Source organism: Harmonia axyridis, chromosome 1 (assembly GCF_914767665.1).
Source record: "Harmonia axyridis chromosome 1, icHarAxyr1.1, whole genome shotgun sequence".
NCBI classification, from domain to species: Eukaryota; Metazoa; Arthropoda; class Insecta; order Coleoptera; family Coccinellidae; genus Harmonia; species Harmonia axyridis.
In genome coordinates this window covers 68,536,835-68,557,437 of record NC_059501.1, presented here as the reverse complement: position 1 = coordinate 68,557,437, position 20,603 = coordinate 68,536,835, and the positions used below count along the sequence as shown (strand labels likewise).

General features: G+C 35.4%; 1 protein-coding gene across 3 annotated transcripts in view; it reads right to left on the bottom strand.

Moving 5' to 3' along the window:
- LOC123677403 (protein artichoke) overlaps window positions 1–20,603 on the bottom strand; it is a 294,809-nt gene that overhangs the window by 77,295 nt on the left and 196,911 nt on the right. For all 3 annotated transcript variants that reach the window (XM_045613900.1, XM_045613907.1, XM_045613915.1), the window contains one exon: window positions 9,496–9,554. The gene's annotated coding sequence lies outside the window, so the exon portion shown is untranslated. The remainder of the gene's footprint in view (window positions 1–9,495; window positions 9,555–20,603) is intronic.

Below are 20,603 nucleotides of genomic sequence, written 5' to 3'. Positions count from 1 at the left end.
TATCAAATTTCAGTATCTTGAAGTACAATCAATGTCAACGAACCTAGAAATAACTTGGTCTGGAAACTTTGTATGCAATACTTAATTGAACTTTATAGGCATTCAACGATGAATCTTTGTACATAATCAATACATCATACTTCATTTTGCCCCATGAAGCTTCCACATGTCTGGGTTAGGTTAGGTTAGGTTCCACATGTCTGGGTTATTTGATCTTCCTACATTTGCCATCAGTTCATGAGTTCATCAGTATTGAAGAGTATGCAAACTCCAGTTCTAAAGTTTTTCAAAATCGAACAATTTCAGAGCAAGAAAATATTTTCACACCAATTCTTGATTTTATGGCGAAACTAGGAAAAATCCTATCTTCTTACCATCTTACCATGTCACTGAAACATTGTACTGTTGAAATGAATACAAGTTGAAAGTCTTAACCGGTCTCTTAATTTTCACAATATGTTCCCCTGATGTTCAATCATTATAGAATACAATAACTCAATTAAGATGCAAAGTGACATGTCATAAAAAATATAACTTGAGTACATAGTTTCAACATAATGAAAAGGCTCCTCAAAAAAAATTCGGAAGAATTTCTCGAATTATTCCACTTCTTTGATCTGACAATCAACGCACATGTCATAACTAACATGGTTCAAATTTTTTATCGGAAACCTTTTAGCCGAGATCAGGGAGATCGTCGTTACCTGACCCCGCCGACCTGATCGTCGAGACAATCCCGGTAGCAGAAACAACTGCACTTCAGTACTTTCTTGATTCGTTTGGAAATCCTGCTTCAATATTCTATTGCTTTGACGTCACCATTAACAGAAAATCTTCTAAGAAGATTGTAAATGTTATTCTACAAAAATTCCACCTAGGTTGGAACTGTTGTCACTGAAATATCAGATTGTTGTTTTTCGATTATCCTCTTGAATAATATATGGTTCTTACTACGCTATCCAAACGAAATTGAGCACGAAGCCTGAGATTGTTATATTCAATAGTAACGAAAAATTTCATCTCAGTCGGATCCGTTATTACTGAGGTGATAGTATTCCTTTCTGCTTGATTTTTCTATGATCCTGTTCCTGATGAAGCTATCTGAAAGAAATTTGTCATGAAGCTTGGAATGTTTATTCTTAATAAAGAGCGTTCATTTAAATTCGTGGTCAAGGGTGCTATGGAGATATTAGTGTTGATTTTCTGTGTTTATAAGTAGCGCTCAGCTTGTACCTCTAATTTCTCCACAGCACTCTAGGCCACGAATTCAAATGAACGCTCGTTCTTCTTCTTCTTCATGTGCCCTGTCAGTTTTGTCCAACGTTGGCGATCACCATTGAAAATGCTTCTCGATCCTGTGTCATATGCTAAATTTGACATGCATTTCTTATTCCGGTCCATTCTTGGATATTTCCGAGCCAGAAGGCTTGCCTTCTTCCTACACCCCTCTTTCCTTCTATTTTGCCGCTGGTTATCAATTGCAGAATTCGATAGCGACTTCCCCTCATTACATGGCCCAAATAGGATATCTTCCTACGCTTGATGACATTAAGCAATTCTCTATTCTTGTTGGCTCTTCTTAACACTTCTTCATTTGTTTTGTCTGCTGTCCAGGGAATTTTGAGCATACGTCTGTGTATCCACATTTCGAATGCTTCAATGCGGTTCAATGTTGACAACTTGAATGTCCATGTTTTGACACCATACAAAAGCACCGGCCAAACATAGCACTTGAACATTCTCTGCCTCAAGTCCAGGTTAAGGTGATCATTACATAAAAAGGTCTTCATTTTTGCAAAAGTGGTCTTGGCCATTGCTATTCTACGTTTAATCTCCATATCCGGATCCAGCTGGTCTGTTATTTTAGACCCCAAATAAAGGAATTGGTTCACCCTCTCCATGGGATTTCGGTTCAATTTGAGTGGAGCATCCGGATATGGGTTACGGCTACATACTAAAAATTTGGTCTTTTTTGCATTAACTTTGATGCCCATTTCTTCTCCCACCTCATGAATTCGATCAAGCATGATCTGGAGACCCTCTAGGCAGTCCGACAAAATCACTGTATCATCCGTATATCTCAGAACGCTCGTTATAAAGGTAAAATCTCAACCCGATAGGATCGAGGTCAGAGAAATATTGTACACTTCGTTTCCACAAATCTTCTTGATTTTTTTTCTTTTTGGTAAAACTATTATTTCATATCATTACTAAAACTAGTACTACCCCTTCCAAGCACTGGTGTTTAGGGAACCGACTACGAATTTTATCTATTCAACAGTTTTTTTTTCCTTTTTTCCTTTAATTTATGTCATACTAGAAACATAAGAAATTCAATATTGAATTTTGTTATATCACTTGACAACAGCACTCAAAAAATGAACCAGCACGTGTTTGGTAGTAGTGAAAGCAGAAGTTGTAAGTATTAATGAACCGATGAAAATGCGCGACAAAGCTCCTGGGTTCACGGCAGATACAACTTGTGGTAACTTTCATTCTCCAACAAAATCCTAGGGGCTTAGGGCGATGATAACTCATCCCAAACTATAACGATATACTTCTGGTGTCGACCAAACTCTCACTTAAAATTATTCAGCGCTATCAAAGTTTCCAATTGGGGCTAGCATAAAGCTATTATTACTTCCGCATCGCTTACTAGGCCAGTCACGTAGAGAATTCAAGAAACTCCCATAAGAGAATGTAACCCGCTACATTCCACTCTGATCCAGATTAACATCCCACCACCTGCTCCCTCAAGCCCACCGCTGATGCGAACCAATATTTGAAGTAAACAGTCCAATTACAGAAACTACACAAATTTGGCCACCTACACACACATGTTGACGTTAAATATTATAATGGGGAGACATGGAAGACTATTCAAAATTGCAGATGAATCGAGAGTGTATCATCAAGGATTAGTTTCAGTAGGTCTGATGGAATGATGAAATGGCCTCACGAAATTGGATTCTGAATAATTCCAGTAGATTAACATTAATCAGAACATCTGTGAAATGCATGCTCTCGCTTAGTGCTTGACGTAACATCCCATTTGCACTGTAGGTAAATGATTAGGAAATGTCATGTACATATCCATTGAATCACTCAACGCTGACAGGATTCTTCAAGAGGTAAACTTTGCCATTCATCTCCTTTCTGATAAAGACATACTTAGGGCAACGAACATTTTGGTATCCAGATGATTTTGTCCATCTGATCTATTTTTTTTGCTTTGCTACATTTAGCATATTTTATATTCAACTTGTTTACATTTCACGTTAACTATTACTATTTAGAGGAAAACACATAGATTGAAATAATTACTAAGAGGGGTTCATACCACTTGGCATTCTCGTGATCTGCCAAAGTTCAAATACCCCTCTTTCCACAGTGTTTTTGAAATCCCACCACTTATCAGGATGAGTGAAGCAAATTGAAAGGCCAATTGAGTACCCGGTCTACCATAGTAAAGCTCATTTTTTTTGGCAAAGTTCGATTTTATTATCACAGTTGCCTTCGAAGGCGACACAGCGATTATAGCGATCTTCCAACTTTTCGATACCATTTTTTAGTACGATTTGTCTTTCTTTCAAAATAGGCCTCATTTTCGGCGATAACTTCTTCATTGGTTCTAAATTTCTTTCCAGCGAGCATTCTTTTGAAGTCCGAGAACCGGAAAAGTCGCTGGGGGCAGATCTGGCGAATACGGTGGATGTAGAAGCAATTCAAAGCCCAATTCATACAATTTTGCCATTGTTTTCATTGATTTGTGACAAGGCACATTGTCTTGATGATGCACCACCTTTTTTTCATCACATGGAATCGTTTTTCAACGATTTCATCCTTCATACGATCCAATAACGCTAGATAATAATCGCTGTTGATGGTCTGGCCCGTTTGGAGGTAATCAATGAATATTATACCTTGCGCATCCCAGAATACTGATGCCATAACCTTGCCAGCTGATTGTTGTGTTTTTCCTCGCTTTGGATTCGGTTCATCGTGTGCAGTCCACTCAGCTGACTTTCGATTGGACTCCGGAGTGAAATGATGGACCAATGTTCCATCCATTGTCATATATCGACGCAAAAATTCAGGTTTATTGTACTAAAACAGCTTTAAACAGTGCTCAGAATCATTAACACGTTGTTGTTTTGGATCGATTGTGAGCTCACGAGGCACCCATTTTTCGCACAGCTTTCTCATGTACAAATATTCGAGAATGATATGATGTACACGTTCAGATGATATCCTAACAGTTTCTGCTATCCCGAACAACTTCATTTTAATGTCATTCCAAATTATTTTGTGGACTTTTTTAATTTTTCGTCGATGACAGCCTATTTTGGGTGACCACTGCGTTCGCCGTCTTCAGTACTCAATTCAACAAGTTTAAACTTAGAATACCAATTAATAATGGTTGATTTTCCTGGTGCAGATTCCGGAAACACTTCATCAAGCCAAGATTTTGCTCTAACTATATTTTTCCCTTCGAGAAGCAATATTTAATCAGCAGACGAAATTCTTTTGTCTCCATCTTTTTTCAAATAACAAACGTAGCTACACTCACAATGCAATATCTCACAAACTAATTGTTGAACTGCTGTCGAATTATGACCTAACTAAAAATGATATGGATTCAATACTAGCACCCCCATCTGTGCAGCAGACCGGGAACTTTTCAATTGACCTAATATATACCCCTCATGATATCCAGTGTTTCATTAGGTTATCATCGATGTTCTGCGATATTGATGAGCTCTCAAGGTTGAAACCGGCCTATCACTACTCACATACTTGTTTTTAATTAAGAGTGGAAACTTCTGAAGGGTTGTTGTCTGCACGGTTAATAACCCCCTCGATGAAATTAGCGTAACAATTTCATGCTTGAAATGCAATTGGTTTCAGGCAAGTACGTTTTCCATCTAGCATTCAAATTTGGGTGGTCAAGCATAACGTTTCAGAAAGAAAAACAAGTAAGTATACCTATTTGTCGTCTATAGATGGTGTTTTTACAAGATATGCAACAATTGAATATTTGAGGGGGCGATTCTGGGACCCATTTAGAATAGAAGAATAAAATTTCATTCAAACTAATGGCCTAACTTTTGCAATATAGGGTTATAAAATTTTGAGAAAAAATATTTCATTTATAACCACAGCACTACTATTATGAAGTTTGCCATACATCTTCAATGCATCAAGATGCATTTTCTGAGGTACAGGGTGGGCAAATAAGCGAGGTAAGCGGCTATATCCCAGGATGCACTAATCGTAGAGACTTGCGGTAAAAATTTTTACCACTAAAGTATACAAGAAAACACACTGGAAACTGTTTAGAAGTTCAAAGCTCTACCGCTAGGCGGCGTAATTGCTATCGTGGAGTAAAAATATGCATTTTACTCGAAAATGTTTCATATGAAGTGGACGAAAAAATATCATCACTGTAATCCTGGGAAAATTCTCTATCTTTTTGAATTGTCACTTTCGATTTTACGACATCAAATAAGGGTAGGTGAAAGGGAGAAATCTGACTGATTGAAATGCCTGTAACTTCAGTTTGGCTCAACATTTTTGAGCAAATTAAATCTCGTCTGAAAGATAATATCTTATTGATTGAGGACAAAATATACTCATGATAAATTTGTTCCTGCTGCTTTCGATCGGATGCGCTGAGTCAGAAGTTCATTGTTTTGTTCATTTTACTCCGAAATTTCAAATGTAATGATAGGATTTTCTAAACAGAATAAAAAATTCCATCAAATTTGCATGAAAAAACCTGAATATCGCAAAGCGATAGTTTCAGGCGTTCTGAGGTTATGGCCGAAAGAAGATATTCTTCAACTAATGCACTGCGAAAAACCAAATTGTTCGGACAGAAACAGAAATCCTATCAAATTTGTATGAAAAAACCAGAAGGTCGCAAAGTGTTAGCTTTAGGCGTTCTGGAGTTATGGTCGAAAAAAAGATATTCTTCAACTGATGCACTGAAAAACTAAATGGTGTCTTCTTTCGGCCATATTTCCAGAACGCCTGAAGCTATCGCTTGGCGACCTTTTGGTTTTTTCATACAAATTTGATGAGATTTCTGTTTTTGTCAGCACCTAAAGACACAATTTGGTTTTTCGCAGTGCATCAGTTGAATAATATCTTCTTTCGGCCATAACTCCAGAACGCCTGAAACTATCGCTTTGCGACATTCAGGTTTTTTCATGCCAATTTGATGGAATTTCTTATTTTGTTAAGAGAATCCTATCATTACATTTGAAATTTCGGAGTAAAATGAACAAAACAATGAACTTCTGACTCAGCGCATCTGATCGAAAGCAGCAGAAACAAATTTATCATGAGTATATTTTGTCCTCAATCAACAAGATATTATCTTTCAGTCGAGATTCAATTTGCTCAAAAATGTTGAGCCAAACTGAAGTTACAGGCATTTCAATCAGTCAGATTTCTCCCTTTCACCTACCCTTATTTGATGTCGTAAAATCGAAAGTGACAATTCAAAAAGATAGAGAATTTTCCCAGGATTACAGTGATGATATTTTTTCGTCCACTTCATATGAAACATTTTCGAGTCAAATGCATTTTTCTACTCCACGATAGCAATTACGCCCCCTAGCGGTAGAGGTATGAACTTCTAAACAGTTTCCAGTGTGTTTTCTTGTATACTTTAGTGGTAAAATTTTTTACCGCAAGTCTCTACGATTAGTGGATCCTGAGATATAGCCGCTTACCTCGCTTATTTGCCCACCCTGTACAAGAAAGAAGGTTTTACATAGTATGTCACAATATTCGTTAATAATATTTTTCTTCGTAAATAAAAGTAAGGAAATACTCTGTATCATTGTGCTCCATATACTCGAATTGAATGAAGCTGCCAATCTAGTCAATATTGAAGATTCAACATAAGTTATTTCCACCATTTCAGCCCCTTAGTCATAAAACTGAGGATTGCCTCCTCACATGATGAATCTATAAACCCTCATCTCAACCGAACATCTTCGGGGAGAATGTGGAATCATATACGAATAGAGATGTGCGAATAACATAAAAGCGACTCCAGACTCTACTAGTTCCGGAAAACGTATTGAAACGTGCAAAATTGCCGAATTTGGCAGCCCTGTTGCTGATAAAATGTCCGGACGTGCTCCACGTTCTCATATACACTCTTTTCGAATCTCCTTTTGTAGGACCCATTCGGGTTTTCACGGAGTTTATGGAAAGAAATTGAATTTTCTGGTCCAATTTTTTATACGGGAACTGGACTTCAGACTGTCGGTAATTGTAGAATGGCACCAATTGATACTGTGGGGTTTTTCATCTGGTCTTGTGAGCTCAATTGACCGGAGGTAATGAGTTTCAAAGAGCTTGACTGGTAAGAACTTGTATTTTTCGTTTCAGATAAAACGAAAAAAATTATAAATTTTTCAAATATAGCTCTATAATCAGTTCATCAGGAAAATACTGTTTTGGTATGAATATTGTGGTTATTTCAACAAATTGAAAACGTTAGAAATTATTTTATTCACTTGATTTTTAGTGTGGAACAGTTATTTCTAATACAAGTTATGAGTGCATTGATATTATTCGACGAGTCCACTTAGTGGCGAGTTTTTTGAAGAACGAGTGTTAGAATGAGCCTTTTGTATTAGTATTATAAATTATTTTCTCTAATTCAATTAATTGTTATTGGAATTAATCAATATTCCCATAAATATCATTATTTTTGCACTGGAAAATCTATCGAAACAGTATTTGTCGATTTAGTCCCTTTCATTGTTCGAAATAGTACACTGTCTACCGCATGGCAATTTGATTGCTTTCATTAGTGGCTGATGTGCTTATCTCCAATCAATAGAACTGGTGTGGAGTGTTATAAAAAATTGTTTAAAATACATTATATTATTTTTTATAGTTCATTCAATTTTTATTGAAATTAATGGAGTATTTCCATAAATATCGTTGTTTTTGCATTGGAAAATGTTGACTGGCAGAACAGTTTTCAGTAGGTATCACATTTGACAAATAATAAATAACTCCGTGACAGGAGAGTTCTTCTTCTTCTTCTTCCAGTGCTTTCTCCGCTAGTGGAGTTCAGCGATCACTCTGGAAAACCTATCCCTAAGAGAGTTCTGGGTGCCAAGATATAATAATGAAATATAACAAAGAAATCTGTGTAAAACTGAGATTTTCTCGCACGATTTTGCTCCATAAGGTATGGAAGAATGAACGGATTTGCCACAGAAGTAGAGAAACATTTCCAATACTTTTTGATAGTTGGAAGTTCCTGCTCGAAGACAGAAAAGTTTTTATAGGGAATAATAATTCATAACGCATATCCCAAAAAGCTGAAATTTTAAGGTAATATTCTTCAGACCACTTATACCAATATTCTGTTATGTGGTCTCTAAGGGCGTAATTGGCGCATGAATGACGAGAGGCAAAAAGTTCCTGACTTGACGTCAATGTCTTCCTAATTTTTTTCTGTTCATTATTTTCTTTATTACATCAGAATATCGTATTACGTATAAAATACCTACATGACATAATAAACAACAATTTCAAAACAAATGAAAAAAAAACACTAGTGGAAGCGTTTGTTCACGTTTTTTGAAACTTATGTTATCATTATCAACTAAGTAGTAGATTTCTCAATAATGACAATCAATGATAAAATGACTTAATATTAGGAACAATTTGTAACAAGGTACTAATAATTGTTCGACGTAAGTGCACAAGATATGTAAATATTTTTCCCCATTAATGTCTCAATGATCATAATCCATGATGAAATTACTTAATACCAGGGAACAGTTTCTAACAAGAAACTAATTGTTTGACGTTAGTGAACAACATAAGGTTGAAGTTTCTCCTTTTAACAGTTTCAAATTACTTTCCAACGGGAATTGCAAGATTTTATGTAATGAAATGAAAGAAAAATGAACACGTATTATCAATATCTAACTTTTTTGCATAAGATAAATCGTATATGAACATTTCAAAAGAAAAAAAATCGTGAGTGAACTTTTTTTACGATTCTAATCAATATAAGATGTGATCAAGATTAAAGGATATCGTATAATAAATTCTATTGGACCTTATCAAAAGCAAGAGATTTTTTCAAATGAAATTTCGGGGATCCACATAAAATGTAATCAAAGAATATTCCTTATGGGATATTACAAAAAACCTCTATATCTGGCTGAACCATCCTTCATTTCCTTTCTTCCTAAGTTCGGGAATATAGATATCCCCTGGGACGTACGCATAGGTCAAATGAAAGAATGCTTATGTAACGTTTGTTTGGGTGCACTCATGATGGAATGTGAAGAGATATCGTATCTTCGAACAGTTCAGTACTCAGGAGATTTTCGGATTATTCTGGAAGGCTTGTTTTCAAGAACATGAGACATAAGAGTGAACGATATGGCAGAACTATAATGGAAATATTTTGTTGGATCAAAACAACAGTCATATTAGTTTATTTACCTCAATGCGTACGATGTTTAGACTGTCTAGAGATGAATCCAACGTCATGCTCACTCCAACTGAAAGAAAAAATAAATGATATAAATCTAGGATCAAACAATGATTTCAAAAAAATTGTGAATTATTACTGATAGAAAAGATGTTGAATGAGTAATCGAAGTTTTTGATTCCAATAATTCAAAATACACTTAAGAGTAACAGATGATATCATTGAAGTTCATCATAGAATGAACTGAAAGTAGCTCATTATCAAACAATGAGAAGAAATACATATCATAGTGAAATATTATATGAATTTTCCACTGTAGTCCAAAATACATTTCGTCTCTATTTTGTGTCAATATTAGATGACTAATACTTCCACTGCACGTTTGCGGGTTTCAGGCTCTTGTGATTCTATAATTTCACTGTATAATTATGTACGTACTTCATATTTGCAATAAATGATCTGGTTATGAGTAAACAAGAGGATACGACTTTACTCCAATACAGAATACTCTGTATTCTGTATGTACGCTTAAGATTATATTGATATTCATATAAGATTGCCTTCATCTAGTAGATTCATAGATTAAAGTGAATTCTTATCGATTGAAGTCAACCAAAAGATAAAATCAAATCATCTGAACTGTTTATTTCAATTGTTTATGTTGATTTGCATATTCATTTCACAGAAGAGTAATAGAGAATATCTAAGACTCAGTTGGGGTAGATATCTCTGTAAATCTCACTTGAAAAACACTCACTTCAGTAAAAATTGACTCAGAACGCTTAGCTTAAGTGAGGTACCGGGTTTATCGTTTTCTCAAAAACATTGAGGGTTTCAAGATGAAACTTTGGATGATTTATCAGATTGGAGGAATCCCTTCCCATTGTATAATAGTATAACCAATTATAAGTAATATGCGAATTTTCTTTCCAGAAAGTTAGCAACTCTAATATCCCTACACTATATTCAATAACGCAAAATAGTTATTTACTAAACAAGTGGGCTAAATGCATCATCACTATACGAGTGTGTTTGTTGCAAACGAGTGCGTAGCACGAGTAATGTGATCACACGAATATAGTAATGATGTATTATCACACATGTATAATACAACTTTATATCTAAGAATGCCTCTAATGAAGGAAAAATAAACAAAACGTCGTAAACATTAATTTTTGTAGTAGACCCAAACTGAAAATATCATAGTTGATATCAGTTGGTTTGAGATCATCCAATTGTATTGACAACCACTTAACGTCTATGAAGTTTAATTGTGAACAATGCCTTTCAAGTAAAATTTTCGGATTGTTTTTTATGTGTTTGGTCTAAATTAGTGATTTAGAAGGACTTCCATCCTATATAGAAGAAGCAGTGCCAGTTATTGGTTAGGTACAAATTTATTTATTGTCTGAATTCTTCTCCGACGCAAATACAGCGAATTCAGTGGTCAAATACATTCAAAATGAAGCAGTCGTAGATAATCCATTATAAAACAAGTTGCAGAATGAACTCCTATTCCAACACGAATGTGAAATTCGAACGCATGAGTGTTGGAATTGCTTTCTGCAACGAATATTAGACGATATTTGCTCTATTTCAGTCAAGTTTTGTGAAATATTGTCGAAATTCAATGAGAAATTCAGATTGTACATCCTGGTGACTTTTGTATTGTATCTTGGCAGATAGTGTGACTGTTACGAAAATTGACAGATTACGGAAGTTTTAATTTTTAAGTTGAGAAATATGAATACTTTCAATATGAGGGAATTATCAAATCTGTAGTGTATTTACATAGCAGAAATGGTTTCTGCCGAAAAAAAAAAATTGTAAGAAAATAAAGATTAAATCAACAAATTCATATCCCACTAGGATGCTATACTCGCATCAGTTATAGAGGTGTTAAATACTTCCACATGCAAGCCAATAATGCCATCATGTGACAGACAACAGAGCGTAGTATCACGAAATAATAAATGCACAGGGAACACGATCCTATTTGTATTCATAGTGTTCCAAAATTCACCGCGTATCATGCTAATATTATTTTCTGGTTAGCGGAATTTATGTTCAGGTTCTTGCGGAGAAACTTGTATTTTATGTCGGTCATAAATTCCCCTGAGCAAAATTGTCTACACATATCGTCGGTTAATATTGTCTTGGATGAGCATGAAGGCTCCTTTTCACGGCCCAAATTGGTTATAATTCAGGCGACGCCAATAAATTTGTTCATATAGCGGTGGAACTGCAGGTCCTGTAACTTTGGGAATTTCAGGCGAATTTATCGTGTTTGTACGTCTTTATTTCGATGTCCTCGTGAGTGTGGAAGGTTCTGTACTGAGATATATCGATCAGCAAAAAAAGCAATTACATTTTCTTGTTTGTTTTTTGGGACAGAGCTTTATACAAAATTCATCAGAGAATCATTATCGTAACTATTTGCTTCGACTCAGTGATGAGTTCGAGTTTTGATTTAAAACTTTTCATTCATCCAGCTGCAAATTTTCATCGACAATTCACGTTCCAGATTATTATTATATGACAGCTAAACCCCACTTGATAGAGCTCAAACATAACCATAGTAGAACATTCAACAATCTAACACATAGAAAAATTTTATCATGAATTGACAAACTGATTAATTAATTAGTTCCCTTTCAATATTAACTTCCTACAAACATTTGATTCTGGGAGAGGGGTACCTCGTATGAGGTTGAACTTTCGGCTTACTCGGTAGCTCATCGCTTAGAGCGATGGACTAGTAATTCGGAGGTTGCGAGTTCGATTCCTGCCAATATTTATATATTCTCTTAAGACGTACATCTTTCGAAAGAAATCTCAAAATGGACAAATAGAAATTCATTCGAATTTTTACAGTCTTTCACATAATTACAATAATATTGTTCATATTTCGCGGCTTAAAGATTCCTTCATCATACAGAAATTGAGGAGGATTAGCATACTGTTATATGTTCGATTCCTCATTTATTTTGACATAAACATTGTGTGACATTTATATAAAATAGAAATAGAATAGAATATTCTAAAACAAGTTGCAGTATGGGCTCCTATTCCAACATGAATACGAAATTCGTAAACGAGCGACGAAGTAGCGAGTTTGCCAACGCATGAGTGTTGGAATTGCCTTCTGCAACGAGTATTAGACGATATTTCCTCTATTTCAGTCAAGTTTCGTGAAATATAGTCGAAATTCAATGAAAAATTCAGATTATATATCCTAGTGAATTTTGTATTGTATCGTGGCAGTTGGTGTGACTGTTGCGAAAATTGACAGATTAGGAAATTCGAATATGAATCGTACGTTTCGAATTTTAAAAGAATTTACAATAACGCATTAAATTCGTGAATTATGTTTCAAAATCGATTCAAAACCACCTGAATTAAGAGAAATTGCGAATAATCTGACATTTTGGTGATTTTAACTAATAGCAATTCATCATTACAGCCAATCATTCGGTATTATACTGATAATACTACCTCCTCATCGATAATACCTTGTTTAGGTTGAAAAGTCAAAATTTTACTATGAATTCGTCATTATTGACAGCTTATAGTGCTGAGAAATGAACACAAACCGATTCAGTGCCATCACTCAATAAAATATTAATTAATATCAATTCAAATTGATGAAAAAATTATCCTCTCAAATACAACTCGTTCAAATTTCATCAGAGAATTTTTTATTTTCTTCACTCAAACTTGTCTATTCGAGGCAAAAACATTCAAACAAACCGAATATAGATACAATAAATTTTATCTATCGGATTGTTTTCATGTTTTTGCCAAATGAACAAGTTTTCTTGAAAAAGAAAAAATTATCGATAATATTTGAAGCACTTTGACAATTATTGACTTTTGTTGAAATTTGATAGGATTGGAAATTAGTATAGACCACTACAAAACGAAAAATATAACTGAAAACGATGATGTAATGCAGCACTGTTCTTAGAACTGTAATGAACTCATTACGATACTGAAAAACATTTAATTTCCGATTCAAACTGAACATCCATCATGTGAATACCGAGTCAATCCAATACCTTACATTAAATAATGAAACAGTTCCCAACAGGACCTACAAATCGGTTCTTCTCCAATTACAGCAAAACACGAAAGCGCAAACATAAAACTGCCTCCCAATTGACGAACACGAAACGCTCCAAATCGTTTTACATTTACTGCTCTCCATTCCCCCTCCCCGACTGACACCGAATGCCCGCGCGTTGAAAAAGCAATTTTTTTCGAATCACGACACTTTTTCAATATTAATCCTCTTGCGGTCGCTGCGCGACACAGATAGGAAACTGATAAAAAAACAATAAACAACGACTGAACCAAATTTCCATCCAAATTTGCGTGGCCGCCCCGGACCGGAACTGCGTTTCATTCTCCCTGTGTAAACAGGGGGGCACAGTGTAATGCGGTCGTGTAATTGCCGCGTATACAGGCTTCCCTTTGAGTGCCAGCCGACGTGGTGACGAGGTGTGCGACGATGAGACTGACGGCCACGTCGAGAACCAGCCTTACGTGTTGACTTCGATTAATTATTTCCGAGATAAAAATCCAATTATTACCGTGTTTTGTTAAACCTTCACTTTTAATATCTTTTTGATATACAAAGTGGGCCACGTTTCGATAGATCCCTAGACTTTTAAGGAGAATGGCATCTACGATTTCTTCCAAAGTTTGATTTCTTGGTTGGGAACCACAGCTATGTCGATCTGATGCTTCATGGGGTACTGATGCTTCATTTGAGTATTGGAGTAAATCGGATTTTGAGTACGGGTATTCTTCTGTATTTAAAATCCAAGTTGGTCCATAGACGAATTGTTCACCGTGCAGCTTTATGGCATGGGCAGAGGCTCATGCTGCCTCGATTTGGTTCAGCCATGTTTCAGCCCTCTTTTCACCTTTAATGCGGTGAAATTGCATAATGAGAAGTATGTAGTGGTTCTTCTTTGAACTCATTGAGAAGAAAATTGAAGATTGTTTAATTTTTGAGCCAGTTACAGATTTTGCAAAAGATGTTCATTTTTGGTAATATTGATTGGATTTCCTTTTATTAATTTCTATTTTTGTTTTTTTCTTTATTTGTATTTTGTCGGGGGTTGAGTGGAGTAGCCTTGGCTGGACGCTTCTGAAATTGCAAAATAAAGACTCTATTATTATCATTGAAGTCGAGGAATAATATGTTTCAAAAATTAACTGATTCTTCATGAGGTGCTGATGCCAGCACTCTTCGTACGGTAGCTTTGGCCTTGATTTTTTCTGGTGCTAAAAGCTCATGTTCCATTTGGTTCAATAGTGCCCATATTCGTAAAATTGATGCACAGCTTAACGTTTCTATGAGAATTATCAATGGAACTATTATATTTACATCTTTACATTGATTGGTTTCCAGTACTATCATATATACTTCCGCCTCATATTCGTAGACAGGTTACAGTCAAGAAATCTTGGAAAAAATGTTATTTCCAATTGTATCTTACCTCCCAGATACTAAAACTGTCTGATTAAAGCCATGCAATCCTTTATGGATTGATAACTTCCTCCAATCTTATGAAAGTGACAAGAAAATTTGGCGTTAGGAATGGAGTTCTTGCAATGCCTTCAACAAAAGTTTAATCGTTGATCCTTCAGTGAAAGTTCAAGGTTTCAATCTCCCAAGAAAAATTTGGTGTATTTTGAATTGACTTAGGACTGGTCATGGTAGTTGCAATAGCATGCTCTTCAAATGGCATTCTATTGAAAACCCATTATGTGGGAGTGTTGTAAAAGAAACGATTGACCACTTGGTGAATACTTGTCCAATTTATAAATTTCATGGTGGTTTCCGAGCTATCCATTGAGTTTCAGATTCTTTTTTTGAATTGGATACTAACTTTAAATCAATATGATTGAAACTAAGATTTATTACTGCTTTCTGGTTCTTCAGAGGAAGTTCCAGGTTTCAATCAACATAAGAAAATTTGGTCTACATCAAATTGACTCAGGACTGGTCATGATCGTTGCAATAGTATGCTCTTCAAATGGCATTTTATTGAAAGCCCACTATATGAGTGTGGCGTTGAAGAAACCATTGACCACTCGGTGAATAGTTGTTCCATTCATAAATTCCATGGTGTTTTCCAAGCCATCCATTCACGTTCAGATTCTTTTTCTGAATATTATTATTATTGAATAGATTTAATGGAAACTGGATATTCTTATTCCCTTTTATTAAAATTAGAAATACTGTTCCTCAGATTACACCATTAACGTAATTAAACCATATTATCATGATAACATAGGCACTATATGATAACGCTCCGTGAAATTCGTAGTTGTTTCGAAATGAACAATTGAATTATGGTGTTAGGTTATATATCCTTCATTGTGAGTGAACATTCGGTTACTAAATTATTAAGATATTTCTTAGTTTATTAACAACTGGGAAGGTGAGTTATTCAAGTTAGTCTGAGTGGCTCTTCTATTTGACATCATATTCCGTGCTTATCAGTCTAACACCTGTCAACACGTTAATCAGTCATTATACTTTGAAGACAGGGCAGAGTTATGTGGAGTTGAACAGGTTTTGAAAGAGCTATTGGGGAAGCAAATGAACATTATCAGGAGGATTAGAGAAGCTATGAACGTAGATAAGAGATATATTGGCATGATAACAGAGTCTAGACAGATATATACAAACATATTCTTCTGTCAAAACTATGGTTTATGCATTTGGTCGACTTATTTATGAATTGTACCTGCTGATATTTCTCTAATACTCAGTGAGATCGATCATTCATGAATTGAATCCGAGTTTATGAAATCATAAAATTGAAACCCTATTTTGTTATCAGTCAAAATGTAACCAGATGAAGTCACATTTTTAACGAAACAATTGTCGTAAAGGTTGAAAGATTAGTGGAAATTTCTTATTATTGAAACTCTTCGGCAAAAAGTCAATCGCATCCCTATATCTACGCCTATGGATCATTTTGGCAGGAGATTATCACCTAATTCGGAACTACATGATCTAGACTCCAATACTTGAAAATTAAAATAATGAATGTTATAATAATAGAGTGAAAACCAAATTTTTTTTTCAAACTTCAACACCCTGTATTTCGAAAACGAAGCTTGTTAGGATATATGTTCATATGAACTTTTTTTCATGAAATTCGACGACAAATTTATTGAACTGAAATCTAGATCACCCTATATTTAGAATTTATGTTATTCCCTTTGAATGGGAACAACAAGCAAAAATAAGGACTACCTTGCGTGTTCCAAATATCGATGCAGGGACCTATTTTATTTTACAGTGTAGCGGATGACAAAATCTTATTGGCCGATGATATAACAAGGCACGCACTAATATTGTACTCAAAGAGAAATCAGCGGAATAGTTCAAAGTTAATGGAATGAAGGTCAATGTCGAGAAGGCACAAGAGCTAGTAATAATCACGAAGCTAATCTAACCTGGGAACATCACTTAATCGGATTAGGTAAAAGGCCTTCTCCAGCATGGTTCGCTGTCACAATAAGACTCATGTCTCATGTCATGTTGCATATTTGAGTGTTTATGTATATCTTTCATTACAAAGACAACTTTCATAAACACCAAGAAGTTAAACGCTACCACACCATGATGATGTTAACATGCAGTTTCAGGCTTGCTTTTTTGTCTAATGAATAATAATGAGGATAATAATGAATTCCCAGATAGATGAAAAAGGTTTAAGGAAATAGATGGGGAATTTCATTGATGTTGTGATTGAATATTAGAGTTTTGACTTCGCTGGATTTGAGTCTCCATCTAGCCAAATACGCCGTGATGCCTTTTATTTGAGTTTAAAGAGTTTCCATGCAGCACTTAATTGTTTCTTCATGCTACATATCCATTGTGTTATAAGAGTGTATTGATTGCTTTTGGGTATTGGTCCAATGTCACTGCAATATATGTTGCATAGCAAGGAGAAACGCTGATTCTTGAAGTGTATCTTGTGTGGGCTTGAAAATGAATAAATTATCTTTACCATTACTTTTCTGTCCTCTGAATAAGATTTACTGATAAGGACAAGGTGAGCTGGATTATAATTTGCAGAGTCAACTTTTCTTCAATAAATCATTGAAACGCTTTTCTATTATTTATGCATACTCTGGCATCTTTTGTTGTTTATTTGAGCAATCTGTAGATTGCAGAATAATATTCTACCGCCTGCATTGCCACTGGGTGTATTGAGTAGCTCAGTGACTATATAGCCAGTTCTGAGCCCAGATAAAGAAGGGGGTTAAAAGACCAGGTTAACAAGTAAAAACTACACAATTTGATGTTACGCTGATGAAACTGGGCTCGTTGCGAAGAATTAATACGATCTCTAGAAATTACTGTATCGCTCTAACTGTTAAGCCAAGTACCTGAATCTGCATCCAAAATAAAAAGCTTGACAACATTTGAAATCCAATCAGCTGTAAACTTATTTCCAATGATCGAATAATATAGCAGAAAAACATATTTAAAATTCCTGTGCATAGAGCTCTCTGGATATGGCGATGTTGAGTTAACAAACAAACAAAGTATGTACAGAGGGTGGCTGATTGCTTGAATGGCACAATAAGGAACAACAAATATCTACATACCGAGAATGAGATAAGATTATATAAAACTGCCATATGACCTAAAATGACATACACAGCAGGAACTCGGCTAGATATAGCTAAAACCAGAAGGATCTTGGAGATTGGAGAAATGAAGATGTAAAAAATTTTTACTAGAAAGAGAACAAAGTTACAACATAAGACAAATAATATCACCGGGTAGGTGCTAGGTGGAAAGAACCAGTGAAATGAGCATATAAATCGAATGGACCAACAAAGAATGGTAAGAATCATCTATTGGGAGAAGTATGGGAAGACCACGAAAGAGATGGAGCGATAATCTCACCGTTAATCAGGGCTGGCTCCGGACTGGGCAAGTTATGTATAATGAACAGGTACTGATGCGTATAATAGAGGTGGAAGAAGGAGAAAGATGAATTTCTGAGAAAGCCAAATTGATTGGTAAAAAGTGATTTTAAATTTTCGACAAATTGAATATTTAAATTTGGTTTTCGTGGTTCATTGCTTTAAGAATGGCTGTATCATGCTCTTGAGCTAGAAAGACCAATTGTTAAATGTATCAAATTACATGCAAAAAGCTCATATAGCTCCTGAGAAACGCTCTGAATGCTGAACAAAAGTATTTTTTCATTCGATTTGCCAATAAAAAACTAGAATTGGGAAATTGATTCCTTTACTCGAACGATTCAAAACGTTGACCATTGAAGAAAAATAAACCAAAATGGATTGGGTTACTTCGCTTACAACAACGAATCTCATTACATTTCCGACAAACGAGTTTTCCTGAGGAAAAATCTGCCATGGACCGTAGAAAAACTGATGACTACGCTTCATTTGAAATGAAGAGTCCCTAATGAACTTGGAGAGTGCACTTGCGTGAATGTTGAGAATTCATCATCTCGAGGATCTGACGTCAGTCCCCTTTTCTCCTCTTCCTTCGCTTCCGAGGAGTCGTTGCACCCGCAGTAGCGCCAACGTAACCTGCTTTCGTGCCAATTGATGGAGAAAATCAATTTCGGCGTGGAAAGAAGTGGGTTATTTAGCGAAACTAAATATTCTGCTTGCTGCACGTTTCTGAATTCTGATACTTTTTGCTTATTTGGTTAGAGGTGAGTGCTCGGGGTGCAAGCAGGGAAGAAACTCTTATTTTACAGGGGAAAGATATTCTAGAGATCTGACCTTTTTGGATCTATTTCGTTGTACAAGGTTTGTTATATAAATTTTCTCAGATGGATATTTCATTCAATATGAAGGTACGAGATAAATCTAAGAACTCGTCGTTTTCCGTTATTTATTTATTCTTCCGAGTCTGTTCTCAGGATCTATGAAATCTTTTTGCGTGAAATTTGGCACAGAAATCGATCGCTATATCGTATTGATCATTCTAGCTGAAGAATACGATATATTCAAAAAGTTATTCTTCGAAAGAATAATAGCGCTTAGCTAAACATGAAATTGAAAATACGTATTGCGACGATGTAACTGAATACAGAATATTGTACGGCAGTCTTTATACCAATGAACTTTTAAGATTCGATATGACCATTGTTATGATGTACCTATTTCAGTTAGGTGCAATAAAGCTAGAAGATTCAATTTCAGATCTCAAATGCCTCGGTGAAGTATGGTTATGGCCAAAATCTGACAAGCAGTTCCTTAGATATGAACGTTCGAATTCTCGAATAATTTTAAGACGACAAATTCTAAAGGGACTTACTTTGCATTCAGATTGAATTCAACAGTTTGAAGCTCCATGAATAATTTCATGTTGATCTTATCACAAAGATCAAACAAAATTCAAGAAGAATATGGAAAAAAATTAATTTTGTGATTATTTATCTATGGAGTTGGGATCATGCTTTTAAATATATTATAAAAGAGAATTTAAAGCCTTGTGCAGAATATAATCACATCATCAGAAGCATAGAACCCATGAAGAATTCCGAAAAAATCAATATTTGACAATAGGTCCGATGAAGTTGAGAATGTTGAGATTTTGCGTATACCTACAGTCATGTAAAATAACAATTTCAAGCTTTCGCCAAATTTTATATTGATCGCATAAGAAGTATCACTGAAACTTCAAGCATAAAAAAATGCGAGAAAAATATGCCCAATATTTCCGGAAAAACAGATCGATGTTGAAATTCAGTTTATATATGCTAAACAAAATCTTAAATGGGTTATATTTAGTGGAGGATCGTTTCATTATACTCTTCAATTTCACACCTAACGTTCCACATACAACTGTAGTGACTCTGTCTGCTCAAGAGATGACGTTATGGGTGTTGCGACACACTCTACTTAGGCCCGGGCGGATTTAGAGGGGTCGCCGCGTTGCAACAGAGTCACCTCTCCACGATGGTGTGAGAGTATTTGTCTTATGCGGAGATCGCTGGACTGCCTAACTGAAGAACCCACCAGCGATCTCAGACGAAACACAGTAATCTCCTGGGAGAGGGCGCACCTACGTATATTTGGGTTGAGAAAGACAAAC